The sequence below is a fragment of the Hoplias malabaricus genome, chromosome 3, assembly GCF_029633855.1.
Source record: "Hoplias malabaricus isolate fHopMal1 chromosome 3, fHopMal1.hap1, whole genome shotgun sequence".
In the NCBI taxonomy this organism is placed as follows: Eukaryota; Metazoa; Chordata; class Actinopteri; order Characiformes; family Erythrinidae; genus Hoplias; species Hoplias malabaricus.
In genome coordinates, this window is record NC_089802.1 from 33,875,444 (window position 1) to 33,893,084 (window position 17,641).

A 17,641-nucleotide genomic window follows, 5' to 3' on the forward strand; every position below is an offset into this window, starting at 1 on the left:
AATGAAATTGAATTGCTGTGAAAAGAACATTCCTGGCCAATTTTGGTCCGGGGGAAAGGCGTCTGGTTTTTTAAGGGGAAATAAAAAAATAACTTGTAAACTAATGTGCATTAACATATTCATTTTTAGATCTGGAATCTTCCGACCCACAAACTGTCCACATGGATCTGTGTATTTTTGAAAATGGGAGATTTTCCTCTCTACATTTTTGAAAATATCGCAGTCCATTAATATGAAAATGACTATTACCATCCCAGTCCTGTAGAGGGCCATAGTGCTCCTAACAGAGAAGCATCAAAACACCATGATGCATGAGAGATACACAGAGGTGTTAATCCCAAATCACTTAACCCCTCCCTATTGCATTTTTTTTAATTGTGCTGCCTCCTTGTCTGAGTCTCTCCAATCACAGCGCTGGAGAGAGCAAAGACGGTGTTAAACATAGGAAAACAGACAGAAAGTGTGCTGAGAAATGAGAACTGATTATATACTTTGAAAAGAAAAATGGAGAAGAAAGAGAACAAAGCAAAAATGGCTAAAATCCAGAGTTTCAAGTCCTCGCTCCTCACTCCTAGGCTCTCGCGCTGAACTGAGCTGTGGCTCATTCTCAATTAAAGCAACAGGGCTGTTCAGACAGGTGGAGAACGGAGCTGTGGTGTTTGATTCTTGCCGTATTTTGACCAAAGTGTGTTAACTTTTGAAAAATGAGCTGCAATATATCCCCTTTCAAATGTAAAAGAAAAAGTTCAGTTGCATTCTCAACAAAATGGTGGATAGCCACAGACAACATACAAGTCCAGTGTTTACAATACCTTTTATTACGCTAGTGATATTTGGTGTACTGTATTAAATGGTAAAGTTGTATTGTAATAATATGATCTGGACTTTTAGCATTTGATTAATTCAAACTCCCACAGAAACAGCCTCTCAGCACGCAGTTACAAACATTGTGGTTTGGACATTTGCATATTGCAGTCTTCGCTGATATCAGGATTTCCGAAGCCAGTGTCTCAATGGTGATAAAAAAAGAATGGTGAGATGTGCAGTGCTACATTTCTTCCGATCTTTTTTTAGAACATTCGCAAGGTGTGTAACCTATCCTTCGGCGCAGTGTGCTGATATGACTAATATGTAAGAGTGCTCTTGCTTGTCGTGCCAATGAGTTGGCCTGATTTGAACTAGAGAAAGGGAGTAGAGCAGAGTGCCGAGCTTGCATTAAAACCTAATGGATGCTTGCCCTTCCTCTTGCTTTACAGATTTCTTTTTGGCTGCCTGCCTAGAGCTTCAGAAAGACGTTATTTGGCAGGCTGCACTGTCCCAATTCGAAAGCTTTCATGTGTGAGAGAGAGAGAGAGAGAGAGAGAGAGTAAAAAAAAAAACAAAACAAAACACACAGCTTATTCCAATTGAATTTAAAGAAAACGCTGCTTTTGTGGTTATTTTTAGCCGCAGCCTGGCGTATAATCCACATTCATCCACATTTGTGTGATAGCATTAACACTGTATTGAATTAGACGTGTTTGTTCAATGGCACTGGGTGTTTTGTGCTTGTTCAGTACAGATATGTACACTTTCTTGGATTATAATGCGACTAGGTTCTTGTAGAGCAGGTGGTATTCCGGACAAAGCAAGTGGGTGGTGCATAGCTATGTACAGATGAGTTAGTAATCTGTTGCTGAAGATGGCTTTTGAGGATTAGTGCTATGTCGCAGTCCCTTGAAACTGTTGTTTGGGTTTGTTTATGGGTTGAATCTATGGTGGTTCCTATTGCGTCTTTAGTTATAGAAACCCCATTCGGTTTTTACCACTTCAAAGCCGGTCGTCTTTTCATTCCTGAATATATAGAGCATATTTATAGAAGTTATGGCATGTCCATGGTCTGTAGGTACGAGTGTGTCCTCCCCAATGTTTACTTCCACTTTTGTGCGCTGAGATGCTGAGCTGAAAATACCTTGTTCTCAGAATACGCTCGCTGCGGTAGCTTTACATTATTTATAGCTTCACTTTTCATTTTTTCCAAGTGACCTCATTTCGGGGCGCCGATGCAGCTCCAGCGCTGAGGATGATGAGTTTGACAGGGACCGCAGCAAGAAGCAGCGAGATAAGAACAGGGACGACTCAGCCATTCTCCATTCAGCTACTGGGGTGAAAAACAACATATACGTCCTTCTTCCCTTGAAGGAACTGTTGCCCCTCCTTGGCATTCCCTTGACGCCTTCTTCCACCGGCAGGGCAAGCCCTCCAAACTGAGCCAGACTGTCCTTTTGACTGCTTGAAGGTGGTCTCTTCGGTGCGTCTGGATAGAATAGGCAAGTGCCCGTTGGAAAAATAAAACGAATGACTAATAAACAGCAGTGTGTGTGGATGTAGTGGAGAGGGTAAGGGAAGGGCACAGGGACGGCCTTCCCTCAGGATGTTCTCTCAACAGCAGCAGGAACCTGCTTGGAAACCCTGTGCTTTGAAGTGGTTTTCCCTCTGCAGCAAGATCCCAGAGAAATCCGGCATGCTTATATGGAACCTTAGAAGTTCCAGCGCTCTGTGAAGTCTCAATGATACCAGAATTGTCGTTACATGTTACAGCATGCTTTGTTCAGGGAGCTAATCATGGTAGAGATCCGCATCCTTATACTCCTGCCTTGGGTCGTAGTAGCAGAGGTTTCTGGAATCCTGAGACTAGTTTGCAAACAATGAGGTGTACACAACTGTCTTTTTGCTACAACCAAAGGAGTGATTGAAATCTAAGATCCCTCATTATTTTGACTTATCCGTATTCGAAACATCCGATAACTATGAACATATGTGGTTTTAGTTGCACAGCAGTACTTAATATGAAATGTGGCAGGTGCGTTCAACACACCAAATGGCAGTGAGCACACCCACACCCACACACACACAACTGTCCCGATAGCCATCTTTTGCAGGTTGATATATTTTTCTGGAAATAATTGATATAAACCAAAACATTGTTTTTTAAGACCATTTTATACCACAGATATAATGAAAATATGGGTGTAAATTCAATTTCACTCCTTTAATGAGCATGAACCTTTAGCAACAACAGTTTTATTAAGCATGTTCAGACATTTAAAACAGGCTACACTCCTACATCCAGGATTGTAAAGATGCCGGACATTTGTGCTTTACCTGTGAGTTGAAGAAATCTACTGGATGAGTGTGGTCTGATTTTGATCTTTACAGTATTAAGGTCAGCAAAAGTAATTGAAGTAGTGTTCATATGTTGTACAATAAGTCGATAATGTAATTATTGTGACAGGCCCACAAACACAAACTGGTGGGAGGCCCCCTCAGCATGTCCTTTCGATCCCATGCCCGCTTCTCAGGCCTTTAGGGCAGAGCTCTTCAAATCCAGACTTCGGGTCCAGGATCTAGGCCGGGATACAGAGTGGGCCATTTATATGGATACACCTTAATAAAATGGGAATGCTTGGTGATATTAACTTTCTGTTTGTGCCACATTAGTATATGGGAGGGGGGAAACTTTTCAAGATGGGTGGTGACCCATGTAAATAAAAACTTGTAAATAACTCATGAAAGAATACATTTACGTTAAAACCAAGCACACCATTGTTTTTCTTGTGAAATTCCCAATAGGTTTTATCACATGACCCTCTTCCCATTGAAAAAACAAAAGGTGGCTCCAAAATGGGCAACTTCAAAATGGCCACCATGGTCACCACCCATCTTGAAAAGTTTTCCCCCTCCCATATACTAATGTGCCACTAACAGGAAGTTAATATCACTAATCATTCCCATTTTATTAAGGTGTTACCATATAAATGGCCCACCCTGTACAATGACACTATCCCTGGCCAGTCGGGTGCATTAGCAGTTGCAACTATAGCACCATACCAGTGAGCTGAGAAACATTTTATGGGAGATTTTAAATAAATACGTAGATATGTACATTTGCCTGTCTATATTTCTTAAAAAACAATATAGCTTTCAGAAACTTCTGAAAGTTACTTCACAGGTTTCAGACGAGGCCTTTTTCTGATAATAGCTGATGATGTAATTATCCAGTGTGTCTTTGCTGTTGAGAAATTGTCCATAGCCTGTGGCTCTCTGGAGATGGAGCAGTACTCAACTTTCAGACTGGGAACTCTGCTTTGGGCAGTAGCCTGGAGATGCAGGACGAGCGTTGATGTGTATATATAAACCGTCTCGCTTGGTGTTATTTTCAGGGGCCGTCTCTGCTAAAATTAACATGACCAATTGCGACCCCCGAGCGGCACGCCTTGCAGTAGATCTCAGGGACCCAACGAGCCTCGCAGAGACGCTACTATATTTACACATCCGACTTGAAAGGGCACACACAAACTGATGTCATGAGGCAAGGCTAACCACAATCCGCCTTTTATCTGGGCTCACCCCGAGAGCAACAAGCCCCAACCGTTGACGTGGAAACAAAGAAGTGACTGTCTGAAGTGAAGTGGTTTCCTCCGTGCTCTGGAACAGGCCTGCTGATAGCAGTAGAGATAGATATGCTTCATTAGACCTGCCTCAGGGCTTTTTTTTATATGTCTGTAACAGGCATACAGGCATTTTCAATAAGTAACATATCAGCCATAAAGCTCTCATTACTCAATATAGCCCACATGCATTACATAAGGGCTCTTCTCCTTGGCATTGCAAACTCTTAAGTACAGAGAGATTCTGTCTGTGTGTGTGTGTGTCTCAGTGTATTTGCTCCTTATTTTAGAAGCCATCCATAGTGATAGAGCTGTCAGCGGGGTGCCTATTGGCAGTTATTTGTGCACATGGCTTCTTAGCAACTACAGTCTGCACGTCGGGTGCACGTTTGTGTGCACACAGTTGTATGCACAGTTTTGTGCATCCGCAGTCAAGTGTTGTGAACAAGAATACACTTGTTTGCTACATTTCAGTTTATTTGTTAAATTATTATTATTTAAATTCACTATTTAATAAATTATATGATTAAGAACATGGAGTGATTTTACCATGACATTTTATCTCTACTAGTGCATTTAATAGCAGCATTAGTAGTAATAGTAGTAGTAATATAAATAGCAATAGTAGAATATAAATGTACGTTTATATATATATCCTGACATTGTATATAAACAGTTATTGGACACTGATAGAGACACAGAGCCCCCTTCTGCTGGAGTTAAAGCTATTCTCTCTCTCTCTCTCACACACACACTCGCATGTTAACACCACACCATGGCATTTGTGTATCAGCAGGCTGCGAGTAGTTGAGGCAGCCTCTGTTCTGTCCTGTGTAAGGGCTGTGATAATTATATTAGGCTGTCTGTGCTGCTGCTGCTGTTGGAGACGTGCTGTAAAGTTGACAGATGTGGGTTGTTTGCCTGTGCTGTATGTCAGCCTTGTACATGCAACCACAAACAGATGCCAGACTGATTGTAAAGCTGTACATTTGTAACATGTGTGTACCTCAAGCTTTTATGGCTGAAATTATGATTAAAACACATAACGAATTCAAAATTACAAACTTTTAGAATAAGTATGTGTGTGTTATACTGATGAAATGTGCATTTGTATGGATGCATCTGACTTATATGGACGTACTAACTTTGTTCGGTGGATATATACATGAAAATGAGCACATTGACACTGGCACTATGTATGTATGTAATTATAAGGAATTCACCGTAAAATCAGAAATGGCATATTTGTTGTGCAAGCAGAATGTTAAGGTGCCATTTGCAATAATAAGAATATAATATTTAAAAAAAAACAAATAAAACATTGTGATAATAGCTCATTTTTATTTGTTTGCATAATGGGTTTGGTAACAAAATACCAAATGTACAAAAAACAAAAAAACACAGGGTAATATGTACAAAATGAAAGAATTCTTTAACAACAAAATTGTGAGTATGAGGACATAATTCCTGAGTCAGAACATTCACTCATATCATTTGTTTTGTATTTGTTGTTATTAAGTGTGGAGATTTAAGAGTATTTTTAGTATAATTGTTTATATTTGCCGTTTATATACATTATGTACAACTAAACTTTCTGCACTTTTATTTGTGGTAGATTTATTGTTACATTACCTTTCTTTAAAAAAAAACCCCACAATCTTTGTAAGTTAACATTGTTTACAAAAATAACATTTTTTTTACAGATTTTTTGTTTTTGTTTTTACTGAATATTTTGTTATCACAAAAATAACCTAAAGTATTGTGATATGACTTTAGGGCCATATCGCCAACCCCTATCTAAGGGAATGCTGAGCTTCCACATTTTATTCATATTTCCTCATTTGTAAACTCTATAAAATATTTTTTTACCAACTATCGGCTGCTTCCGCAAGGGGTCACCACAGCTGACCATGACGCCGACCCAGTTGATGATTCATAAAGGCAGGCTTGGCTCATGTTTTACACTGGGTGCCCCCCCTCCCATCCAGGCACAACCCTCCAGGAATCAGTACCAAGTGCGACCCCAGTGGCTGGGGAGTAGATGTGGAACTCTCACTGTTCATCTGAACTCTACACAGACAATGATTTAGGCAAGACCCAGAACCAGGCGCCTAGAGCCCCAGAGCTGTGAGGCAGCGAGAACCCTGACACTAATCCGAGCAAGTGCATTTTATAAACGTTAGTATATCGTTATTCAGTCCTATTTTTTCTACATATTAGTATTGACAATATTGATGATTCTATTATGGATCCTTCCTTAGATTTTCTTAAGCTCTCCTGTTGTCAGACTGGGTTTTTTTGTCATTCTTAATACATATGCAGAAGGTATGAATCTACATTGGATTGATTACAGATAACACACAATGAGCTGCATCCCTAGTATAAATCTGAGCCAAGGTCTCTCAAGGCAGTCGGCTGTGTAATGCACTCAAGGTTTACAGTCGAGTCTGAGCTGTTTTTCTTTTTTTCCCAGCCACCACTGAATCTTATGCTTTGACGTTGTAATTTGCCTGTGATGACCCTGTGTGTGTGCGTTGTGCTCGAGCTGAAGGTCATGATGACGAGTGTGAAAAGCTGCAGTGCTGTCTGGCTCAGATAGAGAGAGAATGTAGAGGGGACTAGAGAAAGAGATAGACAGGAGAGGGAGGGGGATATAGTGAGGAAAAATGGAGAGAAAGAAAGATGGAGACAGGAGAAGTATGGGGAAAAACTGAGAGAGAGAAAGAGAGAGAGACCAAAGGACATGGGTGGAGATAGAAAAGGTGTACAGAGAGAGACAGACATTTATGTGAGAGAGACAGACAGATGGAGAGAGAGAGAGACAAAGAGACAGAACAAAGCAGCTCCTGTCTTCGTCTGGTCGGCTAATGGCACAGATCGTCTCATACATTCAGACCAACGTCAGCACGTTCCCATCTCTGACGAAGGAACGAACTGACGAATAAACCAGCGCTTCCGCCGTCGCTCGCACATTCTCTTGTTCTGCAGGAAAACGAGAACAAAGACTACAGTGGGAAAGACACTCTCATTTTATATTCTCTTTTATCACTCTCTCTCTTTCTCTCTCTTCCTCTGAGATAGAATGGTTGGGTTTGTAGAAATGAGGGCAGGAGAGGGTGAGGGAGGGAGGGAGAAAGTGGTGAAGAGACTACAGCTCTGAGTCTTGCAGATGGAGATGAGTAAAGCTTATCCTTAGTCTCCTGTGGTGTGTGTGTGTGTGTGTTTGTACCTGTTGGTGTGCCAGTGAAGCAGATCAGGGGATTTGTCTTTACATGTGCATTGTGCACTAACTCTCAGCAAATCCAAGAAAACAAGACCCATTGTTTCCTATTTGTGTGTATGCAGGTGCCTACCGATATATTGTCCATATTGGTATCACTCTCACATAAAACTGATATTTTGTTTTCATGATGTTGATAAATAAATAAAAATGCAATGACCATCTGTGTGAGCTTTACAGCAGGAGTCATTTTGGGAGAAATGTTATTATCTGCAGAAATTTCATTGTGAAATGGCTCCTGATTAATACACGGGGTTGGGAACCAGAGGTCAAAACACAGGCGACAGTATATAATTGCTGTATTATTTATTCATGAGGTTTATTTGAAATGTTGATAATCTGTTTTCATAACTGTCTATAACTATAACAGCAATTACTTTCCGTGACAAGGGACATATTATGAAAAATCTCTTTTTGCATATTTATACATAGTCAGAAAATAAGACACGTTAAATAGACACCTTTATGGTTGTCCCGCCTCCTCGTCTGAATCTTTCCAAATAGTTGAGTATTGATAAAAAAAAAAAAAACAGAGAAGAAAGAGAACCAAGCAAAAATGTAAAAAAAAAAGAGCTGCTTCTCCTCAGTCTTCACTTCCTCATTCCTCACTCCTCACTCCTCTTGCGTTGAACATAGCTGTGGCTCATTCTTACTTCAAGGCGCTGAAACCGGTCATTCTGGACAGGCCTGTTTACACAGGGGGAGAATGGTATTCAATACGATCCTTGTACTTAACAATTTCATTAAGACCCCAGAACTATGTTCACTTGTGGAAAAGGGATATAATATTATGTCCCCTTTATAAATAAATAAATAAAAAGTGTTAAATATCACAATATAATTTGGGTGTCACAGTTTCCCCATTTGCCACAGACTCTGTATGCTTTAGGGTTGTAGCTAATCTTGTCGGTTAGTAATCACAGTCATTGCTGCACGCTGGCTCTGTGTGTGCGGGTTTTGCTGTGCTGGTCAGTGTGTGTGAGTGGCAGATGGAGAGCAGGGTGTTAGCTCAGGGCTCTGAGAGGGGATTTTGGGGTCAGCTGGCTGGGACTGAGTGATTGGGGGACTACAACCTTCAACCAGAGAAATGGTCCTGAGTCCTGGGATTAGGAATGTGCAGGGGTAATTGAATGCTGCTACCGTTTGCAGGTGTCTGTTTTCAGAGACTGAAATCACTAGACGGTGGGATAGTTTGTCTTTATCATAGTGTAGACGATCAAAAACTGCCTTTAAAGAATTCAGTACGCGTCTGGTTTGATGTCTGATTTACTTCCGTATCTGTATTTCGATTGTCCTGGAACCGAGTAACTGACATTAAGGCCGTTGACCTGCAATGAATCTTTTATTGTACATGGTATTTCAGTTCATCTTTTCCACTTTATTATTGTTTGGTTATTTTTTTTTATCCCTTTATTGCTTATGTCATACTGGAGCAGTGTTTTATTTGGCAGCTGATTTAGATTTAGTTGTCGTCTTCTATGTGTTTGAAACTGTGCCGTATTCACTATATAGTGCACTATTTTGAGGTTCTGCCTTTTTTGTATGAGTGTCCCAAAATGTAGTGGACAATTTTAAGTGTGCTCAAGCCCTCAATGCACTGTAAAAAGTACTCTATGTACACTAGTGGATATCAGGAGAATAATCCATTGTGTTGTTTGGTAAAACCCGTGTAAAATTTACTCTCCTGAATTCAGTTCCCTTTAATTGTGCACTATGTAATGAGTAATATAGGGAATAAGAGAGCCATTTTTGACAGATCATTAGTATTTTGGCTAAAATGTGTATTAGATTTAGTCGAATCTTAGTCATTTAATATTTGTTATTTTTAAAGGTTTTACTATTTTAGACGTATTATTTATGACCAAGTGTCATGAAAAAAGAGTGATATTTAAAACATGTTAAAATCCATGACTATACATGGAATTTGGCCATTTCCTTCTTAAAATATTTTTGGGATTTATTTAACATGAACGTTTATGTTCAAAGTACACTGTAGAAGGCGCCTGTGAACGGAGACAGCGTCGACTCCATCTATGAATCATTGAATCCTTTGCCAACAGATAAAGGAATGATGTTCAAAGGAATGATTCTTGGGAGTCGACTCCTTGTTACTACACCGTTTTCCGTTTTTCATTTACTTGTAATTTTTTGTAAATATAAGGTTATTAGGGTTATTAGCCTATCCGTTCCCTTCCATTTTTATTTAGTTCTCGTCTACGAATATTTTTCATCATAGATTTGGTTAACGGAATCAACAATGAATTGGAGTAGCATTGATGTGTCAGCCCCAGAGCTTTGGTGTTACTGGCCTTCTCTAGAGCCCTGGGGACCAGAGACCATGCATTCAAAATGGAGCTGAGGGAGCAAGAGAGTGTGTGCGTAATGGTGAACTCTGCGTGGAGGGGCAGTTTTATCCAATTACCGAGTGTCCAAGCCTGCGAAGATTTGCTGGGTGACATCTCAGGACAGGTTGAGTGTGTAGTGAAGCAGGCAGCTGGCAGACAGATTAGCAGGCTCTATGCCTCTGTAGCCAAAGGGGGGATATTCCTGGGCCATTCACTGCTGTCACTCACTCTGCTTTAATCCACGGCAACCACTCCCCCGTCACTGCTGCCAGCCAAACATTACACTGCAGTATTGATCAGGAACAGAATAAAGGCCAGCCGTCTGAAAGTTCTCCATCCACAGCGACACAAAAGCTGGGAAATACCTTCTACGGCTTTAAAAGATCAGTGTTTATTCTCCTGACAGTAATCACAGCTGGGCAGAACTATTACCACACTGTCTTAATCATTTGAATAGGCAAACAGGGCTGAAATGTAAAGCTGTGGATCAACGACGGCCAACCCATCAGACACAAAGAGCCAGATAAACAAACACATTACTACCACGAGTCACAAGCTATATATTTACACAAATGTGTGTCGTAAACCGAGAGTTTTGGAATCAGTTTTCACTTTTTACAGTTGATATTTTACAGTTTTTGAATGGCCCAAATGAGGGTGTAGGCTTGATCTCACCTGGGATCTGAAGGTTGTGGGTTCCAATCCCGTTCCAGCTGTCTCTGAGGAGATGTGGGTTTCCTCCAGGTGCTCCTGTTTCCTCCCATGGGAAAACACACATTGGTAGGTGGATTGGCGACCCCACCCCCACCCAGAAATAAAATAAAATAAATAAATAAATAAGTGTCCATAGCTGTGTGTGTGTGTCGCCCTGTGAAGGACTGGCATCCCCTCTAAGGTGTGTCCCTGCTTTGCTCACAGTGATTCCGGGTAGGCTCCAGACCCACCGCGACCCTGAACTCGATAAGGGTTACAGACAATGAATAAATGAAATATATATTACTGAATTTCTAATGGGAAATCAATAACAAGTGAGGACAAAATAAATAACCTCAGCAGAGGACTGATAAATGCTGATCGTTAAATAGTTTATTTACAGATTTTACATTAAGATCTATCTATTTATCAATTTATTTATTGTGGGTGTACTGTCACTTTAAGACAGTGTTGTTTCAGGCTTGAACTTGGTCCTGTGGGGGAGCATTGAAGATCAGGGTGAAATGAGGATAAGAATGAGACCTTAACCGTTTGTGAACCAAATACATTGACTAGACATTGATGATTGTAATTTTTGGCCAATGGACGATGCAGTAGCCGCAGGATGTTGATAGGGACATGGCCACCGAGCCCAAACGTACACAACTATGTTTTTGTTTGGAACGGATGAGCCGCACTTGTACAGGAAAAGAGACGCATGCGGTTTGTGAGCCACGGGTTGGCCACCCCTGCTGTAGAGCAGTGGAGACTGATCAGTGTGTCGTTGGGTCAAGTTTTCCTGACATCAGGGAAAGCCCAAAGCATCCGGAAGCATCCTTCTCACCTCTCCCACGGACTGTTTATACTCTTTCCTTCTGGAAGAAGGCTGTGGAGCATCAGGTCAAGTCTTCCAGACCCTTCCCACAGGCGCTCAGACTGCTCAACTCCTCTGTCTGATGGGCTTCCAGACACTCAGGGGCCTATGCTTTTTTTACAACAGTTAACCGATTTATGCACAAGTCACAGCTGCTGTAGACGGCTCTCGTCCATTTTATCGGCTCCACAGTGATCAGTTGTACAATTACAGACTGTAGTTCACCTGTTTCTCTGCATACTTTCTCATCCCCATTTCACCCTGCTGGTCCCCATAGGACCTCGACAGAGCAGGTATGATTTGGATGGTGGGTCATCCTCAGCGCTGCAGTGACTCTGTATTACGCTGGTATGAGTGAATCAGACACAGCAGGACTGCTCGAGTTTTAAACACCGTTTCCACTTACTGGAACACGTACCTCGTCGGCCCACCTTGTAGATGTATAGTCGGGGACAGCAGCTCATCTGTCGCTGCACAGTTTGTCTTGGTCATCCTCTAGTGGACACAGGACGCTGCCCACAGGACACTGTTGGCTGGATATTTTTGGATGGTGATAAGAAAGTATGCAGAGAAACCTATGGACTGCAGTCTGTAATTGTAGATTTCCCTGACCTGTATGGTCAGTGGAGCTGAAGATTAAATGCTGTGTATTGTTTTCTGTATTTACAGTCCATTTGCACTTTTTTGTGCTGTTCTTCTTTCTTAAATGTAGCACCTGGGATAATTATATTTCCTTCCTCTCTCATCACCAGAATTAGCTTTTCTTCTGCTCTACACAGACCACTGACATCATCCTTCACTCCCCGAGCTGCTTGTGATCTCGGCACTTTGCCTGGTTTTCATTTTGGTGGCAGTCAGAGCTGAGATGATGTGATGAGTTGCTGTTTGGACATAAAGGGGAAGGATGAGTCAGCGCAGAATATGATGAGTCTGCGTATTCCAGTGAAAAATCGAGCATTTAACATTTAGGTTAATTTCACTGTTTCCTTTTGCAGTGAAAAGGGGGATTCCACTTGCACTTCCTACAATCACCTTTTTCTGGTGGAATTTCCCTGTCGACCGTTGGGCTCTTAAATTTCTAGCTTTCTGTCATACATTGCCAGAGTGAATATTAGTCGTATGCTAAATGTAGGGTGCAACAGGTCAAATGACACATTTTGTTGAACACATCCTCTTCAGAGAACACTCTTCTGTTCATTTTCCTGCACGGTTACCGAGCTAAATTTGACATATTGGATAAAATAAATCAAAATACCATGCCGTATTCTGTGTAGATATATATATATATGCTGTCAAAATGAATTCAATTCAATATGTCAATTTGTCAATATGTTAACGCATGCAATTAATTAACCATTTGACACAACAACTTCCTCCTATAATTCACTTGTTTTACGGAGTGTAGTGATGTAATTAGTGCGTTAGTAGTTTTATTTACTGATGTAAACACAGAGGCTAGATTTAAGCTAGATCAAATTTTATTTACGTTGAAATATATATTAAATATCATAAATGACTCTCACTCTTACCCTCTCTCTTCTCTCTCAGATCACACCACACACTTCTCTCCCTCCTGAAAATATGAGTACTAGTATTTTAGTTTTTTTTGTAGTGGTTAAATTATTTTAATCAATAGACACTGCTAATATAAATGTAATTCCATTATGTGAAGCTTACATTGATTCTTTTATTTAACATTAAAATATCCGTTATTAAGGTCTTAACAAGGGACAATCCAATTTATCACAGCAAATTGTGTGATTAATTTGTAATTTTATTTTAATTGACAGAAAGCTTTAATATGGTTATTAGATATTGTTGATATTCTTTATTTCTTGATTAATTTTTAATACTGTAGGTATACATGTCTTTAAAACCTAAAAAAAAGAAAAGCGAAAACTTTGTGAAGTGGAATAGGGTGAATTTACACATTTTCCATACAGTTGTATATACACCAACGCATGCTGTTATTGTTTGTGCTCACGTTTCTGCAGGTACCGTGTTTCCAAAAACAAACCCGCTGCTGACAGTGCTCAAAATCCTGAAACTGCCTTAAAAAGTGAATTAAAAACGGAATTATTTCTAGCAGTGACAAGTCTCACCTGAAGCACATTGAAGTTCTGAGAGTGCTGGAGCAGTAGTAAAGGCATGGTCTTGGTTTCCAGTGCTGATGTACGAGTTTGAGGTTAAAGTGTCCTGTGGGTCTGGCTGGCCTTGCATATATATTGCTAGCTTTAGCCAGAACCCAGTGCTCAGAGTCTCGGGACTCTACCGACAGAGAGTGAATTCGTGTTTAACTCTCTGTGGGTTGAACATTCAGGCCTTGTTTACACTCTGCACTAACATGGATCCTGCCTCTGGGTGTTAGTTCATAGGAATGGACGTGGATATTGACTCCTGAGCGTCTTGATTGATTGCTAACATCTGTCGTCTGTCAATAAAACATTCAGTGATTAGTTAGAGTTCCGTTTACATTTTCCCCGTGAAGCGCAGACCTTCATAAACTCGCTCTCTTATCTGAAACGTGGAGGTGTGTGGGCTTTGACTGGAGGGAGTTGTGTGTGTGGCCTTAAAAAGCTTGCGCTCTGTTTCGACTTGCACTGGCGCGCCGTGCTGCAGTTGGCCTCACTCTTTGCCTCATTTTTCATCTCCTGTCACATCAGTCTGTGTGTGTCTTCAGCGACCTTGCCGGGGGGGCCGTGTGGGCGTAGCGTGGCTGCCAGACTTCTACACTTCACCACTGATAGCTCAGGCTGAACACACGGTAACTCTTAGTTAATTCAGCCAGTAGTAGTACAATAGGTGAGGACATTTTCTCAATACATGATAACATGTCCTGAAAAAAATGTGTCTTATCGCCTCATTGATGTTTGGAAGGTCTCTCTGTTTTTGATAGTATTGGTTGAGTGCAGTAGGGTAACACTGCTGATTTCAGCATGGCAGACAGTGCTACAACAGGCAAGGCATGGAACAATACAGTTGCCTACCTTTGTAACTATGTTCAGTCACACTGGACAAGATGTTCTGCTAAATATCGCACAAGTAAAGGAGGTCATTTTATGCTTCTGCGTCGAACCTAGACTCAAACCATCCTCAGTTCGGTGAACATGAACATGAAGTTGAACTGTGGAAGTCCAAAAATATTAACTCCAGCAAAGGTAAAAAAAAAAAAAAAACTTGCCACAAGGAGTGGGAAAACAGCAGAAAAATCTTTGTTTGCCATCTTTGTTTCTTTTCTTGTACCGCATGTAAACTACACTTTGTTCCAAATAGCACCCTACTCCCTACATAGTTCACTTCCATCCATCATCTGTAACCCTTATTCATTTCAGGGTCGCGGTGGGTCACCTGGAATCATTGGGCGCAAGGCGGGAATACACCCTGGAGGGGGCGCTAGTCCTTCACAGGACAACACACTCACACACTCACACATACTGACACTTTTGAGTCGCCAGTCCACCTACAAACGTGTGTTTTTTGGACTGTGGGAGGAAACCGGAGCACCTGAAGGAAACCCACGCAGACACAGGGAAAACACACCACACTCCTCACAGTCAGTCACCCAGAGGAAACCCACACAGACACAGGGAGAACACACCACACTCCTCACAGACAGTAACCCGGAGGAAACCCACGCAGACACAGGGAGAACACACCACACTCCTCATAGACAGTCACCCAGAGGAAATTCACGCAGACACAGGGAGAACACACCACGCTCCTCACAGACCCGGAGCGGGAATCGAACCCACAACCTCCAGGTGTGTGACTGCGACACTACCTGCTGCACCACCGTGCCGCCATAGTTCACTTCAACATTGATAAAACTAATAATACTACTACTACACCACTACACTGTGCACTACATAGAGTGGAAGAACATGGAGGTCTAATTGCAGAGAAACGCAAACACAACAAAGCATAAGTATAAACAACAGCATAGGGCGCTTGCGCAGGGTACGCAGTCAATTCAGAAGCATAAATCAACCTTAAATGTAAAAGTAATTGATATTACACTAGAGACTCTGCTGGACTGTTTTATTATTATCTCTATGAATGGGAAGAGAAAGGCCACATTAATATTTCGAAAACACATTAGAAATCACTGGAAAAACAGGACAAATCTGCTTGATTAATTTGTGTCATTGGATTCATGTATTCATGTAATCAAAAAAAAAATAATAATAATAAAAAAATCCCCTGTTAACGACACCATGTTTACATGCTTTCTCATTTTATTTTTCAACCAATGACCTCCCTTCTCCCTTATTACCGTCTCTGTCCGTGCTTACTGTGGTGTACTCGGGAGATAACGATAAAGCACATTGTCATTTCGCCCACTCCTACATTCCCATGACCAATTATTGCACTTCATGCCGATGACGCTAGCCTTTCGTCTTGTTGCTGCATGGAGCCGGCCCACAGTAAACGCAGTCAAGTCTCAAGCGAGCCAGCAGAGGCTTCTAAAGGCCTGTTCTAGGACTTGAAGCAGCGCCTGTGTCAGAGGGGGTAATTCAGCCTGGTTGCTGTTTGAAAGCGGAAAGTTGGGCTCTGCTGCGGTTTTAATGAGGCTGCGTGCGTATTGAAAAATTGAGCGCGTGGTTGTGATTTGGGGCTCCTTCAGGGAGCGGGCGCTCTGACGTTTCTCAGAGTGAAAACGGCCTTTGATCATGCTGGAGCACTCTCTGGGCTTCTCTCTGTTCTCTGAGCATGACAGCCCCGCTGCCAAGAACACACTGCAGCACACACTCCCCGCACTTCTACAGTGTACTGAGAGAGAGAGGAGAAGGAAAGAAAGTAGAGGGAAGGAAAGGGAGAGGAGTTAAATTGAAGGAAAGAAGGAAGAATAGAAAGGAAGTGATGAGTGTGACAGATATAAAGAAGTGAAGAGAGAAAGAGTACAAGAGACAGAGTGAAAAATAGAAGGGTGTGTGTATGTGTGTATGAACTGTACACACTGTAGCCCCCCCTGTTTCTCTGCATACTTTCACCCTGGTCTTCAGTGATCAAGACCCCCTCAGGACCACTACAGAGCAGGTGTTATTTTGGTGATGTTGCCGTGACACAGGGCCCTGGTGGTGTTGTGTTTGTCCATTTACTATACACTCTGTTTAACACACCTACTTTGTTAATCCACAAAGTATATGTCCATACACATTCATAATCTCTAATGCCCAAGGTCGGGACTAGGGTTGGGTACCGTATACCAGGGTACATAGACGGTATCTCAAAATGAGGGCGGTATTTATGACGTGTGGTGTGTCAAATTTCTGTTCTGGAAAAGTGTTAATTCATGTACAATTAAGAGAGCCACAGGGAGGGGGCGCTCTGGAGGCTGAAATCACTGACTGTGATTTCACACTCTGGAAATGGGTGGTGGGGGGAACACAATTGCAGTAGCCCACTGCAGCGCTGAGTTTGGGTTAAAAGAGAGTGGAATGAAGCTGAAAACAGACAAAATACTCAGAAGACCCTTCACTTGACTTTTTCCTCACAGGTATGAGGTTTTATCCTCTAATTATATGTGTTTTGAGCTTCAGTTTGCTGGAAAATCATCTGCTGTGGTGTGCTAAACCACAAGTGCCTGTTAGTTGGCCAGCTATACTTCTAAACAGTGTAGCACATGTTTTATTCAATGTTCCTTCAGCACCAGTCGCTGAAATGTGCTCTCTCTGAAAATTTTAGGAACTGCACAGTGCCGAAAACCCTTCACTCGAGGCTCACACAGCCCAACAGTACATCCCCATCCCATGGTAATATAATATAAATATATACTTCCTTGTATCTACACAAATAGAAGCACAAGAAATAACCACGGTGAGTTTATCCGAGTCTCCTATGGAAAGCGAGTTGTGTGTTTTGTTCGGGAGTTTGGGGGTCATGCAGTGTGTGACACAGTCTGTTTATAATCCTCCCTGTTTTTAAAAGTCACGTAGTGTTGTTTTCTGGGTTATTTGGATTCATGATTGTGTCGTGTAGTATAGCAGTGGACAGAAGGTTTGTGTTCCAACAGTGTGTA

At 41.6% G+C, this 17,641-nt stretch overlaps 1 protein-coding gene across 3 annotated transcripts in view; it reads left to right on the top strand.

The window, feature by feature from the left end:
* The window catches only part of jmjd1cb (jumonji domain containing 1Cb), a 183,765-nt gene that overhangs the window by 92,775 nt on the left and 73,349 nt on the right, over positions 1–17,641 (top strand). The window lies entirely within an intron of this gene.